Consider the following 8,032-nt stretch of genomic DNA (forward strand, 5'->3'; position numbering starts at 1 on the left):
TATATATATATATATATATATATATATATATATATATATATATATATCAGAGATTGAACCCAGGGGTGCTTTACCACTGAGCCACATCCCCAGCTCTTTTTATTTTTTATTTTGAGGCAGGGTCTCGCCAAGTTGCTTAGGGCCTGGATAAGTTGCTGAAGCTGGCTTTGAACTTGCCTCTAGAGCCACTGGGATTACAGGCTTGTGCCATCATGATGCCCTATAGCATTAAGTACTTTTTAGAAATACAAAGGGTAAGGAAAGGGGTGGTAAGAGTGGGGTGCTAATTTATGTAGGGTGGTCTGAAAAGACCCAAGAAAGTGTCGTTTCCATGGACCTGAAGGAAGTGAAGCAGTGAAGCCAGGCGTGCCCACAGCATGCTGCACATCCGTCAGCAGAACTAGGACTCAGAACCAGGACTCCTGACCACCAACAGGGCTCTTCCAGCCACACTGGATCTCAATTCCAGCAGCCTTAGCTTGGAGGGATACACAACCATCACACATGGAGTCACAGAATAAAAAAATTACATTCCTAGTTACATTTTTATATTTTTCTATTTTCCTTATGCATTTTAATATCAAAAGACAGAAAGATAGAAGTTCAAACATCTTTCACTACAGGGAAATGCCCGGCAAGCCCTGCTGCTCCCTAGGCATGTCTCCACCTGTTCCAGGCCAGCCTGGTTGGGACCTTGACAGAGCCTGGGGAAAACTTTCCGTCTGGCTGTACTTGGGACACAAGAATTGCCCATTTGAGGCAGGTTGGCCTCCCTCTTGATTCTGCAGAGTACCATGAGCCCAGGAACAGTGCTCAGGGCCTCCTGGTCACACCAACTCTGCAGTGAGACCTTCCTGTCAACCCTGCTATGCCACTTCAGGTAACTACGCTCAGCATTCCCAGGCAGGGAATAAAGGCCTCCTGCTCCAAGGTGGCCAGGCAGATGCAGCCACCAAGGAGGGCTGTGTGCTCCTCTCAGACTACTTGAGGGCACCATTTCACTGAACTCCAGCAGTGCCTGATGATACTGAAGTGCACCATTAAATTGGCCACGTCTCCAGGAAGAAAGCCAGCCCATAAGGCTGCAGAGAGACAAACAATGCCTCCAAGCCTCATTGTATTAGCAAAATAATTACAATAACACAGCCAGGAAAGAAGTGGGAGAGTTTGAGTATTTACCAAGTTGAGGAGACCACAGTTTTTACTGTTGCAGCACGCAATAGCTTCAGTAGCAATTGGTCAGGAAGGGAGAGCTGAGAGTGCAAAGTGGACACACCCCACCACCCAGAGACAGGCTCAGGCCTAGGGTACAAGCAACAAACCAGGCAGCAGCCCGCAGAGGCTGCCAAGCCTTGGCTCCTTAGAGCAAGGGGCACTGCAATGCCTTTGGGGCCAAGCAAGGAACCTGTGTGTGAAGTGGACAGGTGGTGAGGCAGCAGGGACTGGAGGAACCTGCGTGTGGCGGTGAGAGAATACACCCTTGCCTGACATGGAACATCTCCTTCTTCCTGGTAGTTGTCTTGTTTTAGCACTGTACAGGTCAATAAAACAAAATGAAACAACAAAAAAAAAAAAAACAGGGCTCCCTCTCAGAGAGCCACACAGTTCATCTGAGGTGGGCAGCGATATCTGGGTAGCTGTTCTAATATCTCTGCTCTGGTCTGAAGGCTATTCCAGACCTTCCTAAAGACCCACTTTTCAAATTCCAAATAAGTGGCATAGAGCTGAGGATGGGGTGGTTTCCAGGGGCCAGTGTGTATGACGGTTAACTCTTGGGGGAACTAGGCTCAACCAAGTTCAAACTAACTCTGTCACTTATACATGCACAACCTTGGTTAGATTCCTTAACCCTTTTCATTTTTAGCTTATTTTTCTATAAATGGAGAAGAATCCACCAAACACACAGTTTTTGAAAGGATTAGAATGTAGATAAGATAAAGTATGCAAGTATCCAGAACTTATTGAGTAGGTATCCACTAAATAGATGTCAAAATCCTAAGTAGATCCTATTAGGTTCTACCTCTAAATATTACTGATTCCAGTAATTCCCCACAGTCCACTGCCATGACCCTGGTGCCAGGTACCACCATTTTCACCCAAGAGAAAGACTGTGATGGCTTCCTCCCTGGCCTCCTGCTTCCTCTCTTGCCCCTCCACAGCCCATCCTTCACACAGCAGCCAGAGCTTTCCAAGTGTGAACCAGATCCTGCCACTCTCCTGATCAACTCCTGTGCTGACTTCCCAGATATTACAGTTTGGATCTGCAATGTCCCCCAAAGGCTGTTATGTCGAAGGCTTGGTCTCCAATGCAGCACTGTTCACAAGAGTGGAGCTTTGGGGAGGCACTGGACCATGAGAGCGCTGACCTCATTCATGGATTAATCCACTGACAGGCTTATAATTGGACTACTGAGAATGGGTGGAAACTGGGAGGTGGGGCCTCACTGAGGAAGTAGGTTATCGGCGATGTGCCCTGGAAGGGGTGTATCTTGTACCCATTCCCTCTGTCCCTGCTGCCTAACTATACAAGGCGAGCAGCTTGGTTCTGCCATCCGTCCACCTTGATGTATCCCTTCACCACAGGCCCAGAAACAATGGAGCTGAAACTTCTGAAACCGTGAGCAAAAATAAATCTTTCCTCCTCTAAGGTATTTCGTTTCTCCTCTTAGGTATTTTGTCACAGTGACAGAAAGCCAACACACCATGACCCTCAGAAAACCCCTTGAATGCTCTCCCTGCACAGCAGTGCCTTCCCAGAGCCCGGCAGCCGGCAGCCTTCCTGTCTCCAGGTCAGCAGAAGCTCACACCATCCGTCTTTGCACTTCTGTTCCTTCAGTTGGAAAAGTCCTTTGCCCAGATCTCTGAGTGGCCACCTTCTCATGTAAGCACTGGCTCGGAGCTTCTTCCTTAAGGGTGCTCCGTTTCCTGTTACCCAGTTGTCTCGATCACATTTCCCTATTTTATTGTTTTCATGGCATCTGCACCTGTAATGATCCTGTTTAGCTGACTTCCTGTGTGTTGGCCTGTTTTCCTGAACCAGAAGCTTCCTGAGGGAGCTGTATCTCGAGTGCCCAGGATAGCACACAGCAGACATAGTAGGGATACTGTCTTGCCCAGGAGCGGGGCTGTCATTACTGTACCCCTGCTTCACTCATCCCTATCTATCTGCTGGAGTCAGCTCTGACCTCTCACCTGACGGCAGAGAAGGTGGCTCCAGCCCCGTCAGATCTGGACTGGGTGCACACATGCAGATGTTGACCTAAGAGCAAAACCAAGCTCAGATTCAACTCACTAGGCCCAGATAATTCCTGCTAGCAACCCTCTGAAAAACCACAGCCACCACCTCCCAACCTCCATCTCCTAATCTGTAAAACTGGGCAAATCACTCTTGCCTCCCGGGCTTAGTGCAAATCAAAATAAGCAATGCACAAATGTGCCAAGCCCTGTGGCTGGTGTACTGCAGGAACACACACCGGTTCCCCTTCCAAATACCACTCATATATATATTCCACTCCTCCAACAAGTCACGTGGCACCCCTGACATTGTGACCCTCAGCATTTCTTGCCTAGGAAAGAGCTGGCTCAATTTTGGCTCAACACCCCTCCAACAGTCATGGGAAGAAAGCCTGAATTCCAGTGAGAGCCTGAACGCCACATCCTGCTCCACGCAGACAGAATGGCTCTTCCTGTGGCTGCCTCGTGTCAGGAGCAGCCTGGCACTGCCTCAGGGGCCAGAGACACTGGGCACCACCCGGTCCCGCGTTAGCTGGCTCCCACGGAGAGGGGGGCACTACCAGCTGTCCAGAAAGATCTTACTGGCTGCCAAGCTGTGTTCAGCTTCAGCAGAGCCAGGGAACCCTCAGGAGAACAGCATAACTATGTCCCTGAGGCTAATATGAATGTTCTTGAACCAATTTTCTGAAGGGTCTGAAAATCAGGACTATCATTTGGAATGCTAAAGGTGCCCAGATCAACTATAGGTAGGAAAACTGAGATGTAAGGAACCAGTGCTCCTGGATCCCATAAACATCTAAGTGTAAATGGGCAGGCTAAAACCCAAGTCCCTGACTATACCATGCGGCCCTGTCAAAGCACAGGGGGCTGATTAATACAGGCATGAGTGGGGTGCAGGCATCTGGCGGCTGTCTTGCTGGGGAGCTGCCTCCAGAGATCTCCAGAAGCCTCAGGATAAGGTACAGATAGGCAGCCTCTAGGAAGAAAGGGTGGGGCCCCCTCTTCCACGTGAGCTTATCTATCTGAGGCTGCACCAGGGGCTGGTGCCTGAGCCAATGCCTCCTCCCCACTGGACTGGCCGCTGGCTTGGCTTATACCACGGGGTCTGGAAACTTCCACAGAAGTGGATACAGTCTGGTGCAGAAGATGTGCTGGTCAGAGAAGCAACGGCTATATGCTGGGACTCTGCCATTATCTGTTACCCAAGGGCAGTCCTCTTCCCACTAAGTCTTGGATTCCAGAAATAAAAAGAGAGGTTTGAAGTGGTGATCTCTCCTGAGAGGCCCTCTGACATTCTCTGAGTCTTGTGGCATTCATTTAAGTCATTTACTGTACTTCCCAGTCACTCACTCAACATACATCTTGTCTGAGCCAGGCGCGTGGTAGGTACTACAGGGGCCAAAAGAGATGGATACAAAGCAGACTTTTCTCTCAAGGAGTTTGAATCTTGCTCCTTGGGCAAGCTAATTGACATCTCTCAGTATCTGTTTCTTCACCTGTCAAACAGGTTTGAGAACAATCCCCGTCAACATGCCAGAAGCTGCGCTTCACACCGCATCCTCACAACCCGAAGGTGGGGACCATGTTCTCCCACTCACAAAACCAAGAAGTCAAGCACACTTCCCCAGGTCACTGCGATGCGCACAGCAGTGGCCTCCCCAAGATGTCCACACCCTAATCCCTGGAACCTTAGATGGCAAAGGGGATTTTGATGTCATTAAGGCTATGAGATGTGGAGATTATCCTGGATTATCTGGGAAGGCCCAATTTAATCGCATGAGTCCTTAAAAGCAGAAAACCTTTCCTGGCTGGGTCATTGGGGTGGGGTGGGAAGGTGATACTAGGAGAAGAATCAGAGGCAGAACTGAGGATAACCCCACTGGCCACTGCTGGCTTTGGAGATGGAGGAAGTAGGTGGTAAACCAAGGAATGCAGCAGCCACCTCTAGAAGTTGGAAACAGTTAACACCAGGAAGAAAGGGGGGTCCTACCACTGCAAGGAACTGAATTCCACCAACAACCCCAAACAGCAGGGAATGGATTCCCCCCCGGGGGCCCCAGAAAGGAACACGGCCTGCTGGCACCTTGATTTTAGTCTGGTGAGACCTGTACCAGATCTCTGATCAACAGAACTGTAAGAAAATATATTTGTGTTGTTTTAAACCACAAAATCTATGGTAATTTGAAGTAAAGAGCTACATGTGTAGAAGGTTTGGGAGCTGGAGGCTGGCTGGATTCTGCGGCGGGCCTCTGAGCATAACACAGCATCTGAGCCATGCTCAGAGCAGGAGATGTACGGAGCCTCTGTGGCTGGTATGGTCAGCACCCCAAACACACTTAGCTTATTTCTATCAGCCTCATCATCTTCTGGCCGCAGAGCTGCATCCCAGTATTTCCCCACGGGCTGAATGATGGGACTGGACCAAATGCCCTCTCAGTTTTTTCTTGGCCCACTCCCTTACTGCATTTCCTTGCTCACACACCCCTAAGATGGAAGCTCACGCTGCCAGCTAAGTCTCCAGCCTTCAGTAGGGCACAGGGGATTTCTTGCACCTGGTGAGTACACGTGAAGGGGCTAAGATCTCATGGGGGAAAGGCTGTGTATGCCCTTTTTTGGGGAAGCTACCAGTCCAGGGGACCAGGGAACCCACGGTTTGGAGAGAGGGGATATTCCAGTTTAGGTTATGCCATCACCCTGTCTGTACAGGGGCAAACTCCAGGTCCATCTGGATGTTCATTTAAAGGATACCTGTAGGCGGGCAGCCCTCTACCTCCTATGGTAATAATCCTGGAGTTCTGGGATTTAGGGGGGCTTCTCCACCAACCTCATGGGTCTGTTGTAGCAATGATGAGAAAGGACTGCAAAGCACTTTGCAAACTGCGGCAGCTGCCTCACTTGCCCTCCAGAGCTGTGAGCATGCTGCTGCTCCCTCCCTCCCTCCCACTGACATGCTCTGTTCTTAATAAGGCTCCCATAAAGATCTCTCCTGCGAGATAATCATAGACTCTCAGGGGCATGCCACTCTTAGCTGTCAGCATCATTTGGGAAGACCTTATAAAGGCTTTCTAAACCTTCCGTTCATCTCAAGTTGAGCTCTCTTAAACACCCTGTTACATCCCTTTGCAAAACTTCTGTGCTTGACTCCAAGTTCCTTTCCTAAGTTTCCCCAACATTCCACCTCGTCTCCTGCCATCTCTCCCAACAAAAGTAGAATCCTTGGATCCAATGACCACATTCTCTACAAACACTGTGGCTGGCTCTGGGGCTGGTCCCCTTCTTTCTGATTCTGTTTCCTTCTCATCCTAGGATGAAAAATCAGACATCACAAGACACTGGCACATGAACAAATCTGACTGCCGAAACAGATGATAATGACAGCAAAACTCCCTCTGTTCACTGTGGTGACATGCCCTAGGAGAATTAACAACAGTTCTCAAAGAACAGGACTGTAATTGCATCATTTTGTCCAGGGTTTCTCAACCTGCAGTCCATGAACCTCTGAGCAGGGTGTGGCAGGTCCCCAGCCTGTCTTTGGAAGTCTACTAACCCCAAACTCTTGTAGCTTGTTTGTGCTGCTATAAGAAAACACTTGAAATTGGGTATTTTTTAAGGAACAAGAGATTTATTTTTTCACAGTTCTGGAAACTGGGAATGTCAAGGTGCCAACTTTTGGTGTCTGGTGAGGGCCTTCTTGCTGTATTCTCACGTGGCAGAAGGTGGAAGGGCAAAAAGGGACAAAAAGGGTGAAGATTTCCCCTCTGGCCTTTTATTAATGAGAGTGCTAGTCCCATTCATAAGGGCAGAGCCCTCAAGGTCTAGTCACCTCCTCAAGACCCCACTTCTTCATACTTCGCACTGGGGTTTCAACAGGAATTCTGGAGGGAACAAGCATTCACACCTAGCAACCCTCATATGCAAACATCTGTCATTTCAAATTCAAAAATGCATTTTTAAAAGAGTTTCTTTATAGCTGTCATCAGTTTCTCCAAGGGGTTTTGTGAACAAAAATATATTAAGAACCTTAGATCTAGGCACTAAACTTCTCCAAGAGGCTGTGTGAACACTGGCAGAAAAAAGACCAAGAGTCCTTCTGCTCTGGAAGTCCAGAAATTATCATGGAACCAGGATACTGTAGGCTCTTAGTCAATGATTCTTCCAAGAAGGATTTCTGAAAGCATCTTCCAAGATGATTTTTTTTCATGGGGGAGGAAGGAGAGCTTAGAGAAGGTAAGATAATTTTTTTGTAGGCAGGTGGGTATGAAGGCAGACCCCTAGGAAAGATTCGACTCCTGTCCCAGGTCTGCTCCAGCCTGAGTTTCTTCACCTGCAAAATGAGGCCAAAGACATATTTCCTTCCTGGCTTCTAAGGAGCTGTGGGAAAACCTCATGAAAATAATAGGTGTGGAGGAGCTGTCAGTGACTGTCCCCAGCTACTGCCTTTCTGTTGTGGTTTCCAGAGCTACCGTTCCCCTCCTTCAGTTCCTCAGCACCAGGCTGATATTATCTAATTCTTCTCTGCTTTGTTGAATTTTAGGACTGATCTAGGCCTTCTCTAATCCCTGGCATTCCGATTCTTAGACCATGAGGTGTACGGCAGCAGGACCTCAAGTCACCAACAAGAGCACGGGGCCAGATCCCTACTGCCCTGCGTTTTTGCTTTCTTAAAGCTCATCTCTCAAGGGCTGTTTTGTGGGTGGGGGTTTCAGGAATCTCCCAGAGAATGGAGGATTTTCCATGGAGGTCCTCATGGAGAACCTCACGGAGCTCACGGAGGCTGGAGCCATGAAGAAGACACATG

This window comes from Marmota marmota, unplaced genomic scaffold (assembly GCF_001458135.2).
Source record: "Marmota marmota marmota unplaced genomic scaffold, marMar, whole genome shotgun sequence".
NCBI lineage: Eukaryota > Metazoa > Chordata > Mammalia > Rodentia > Sciuridae > Marmota > Marmota marmota.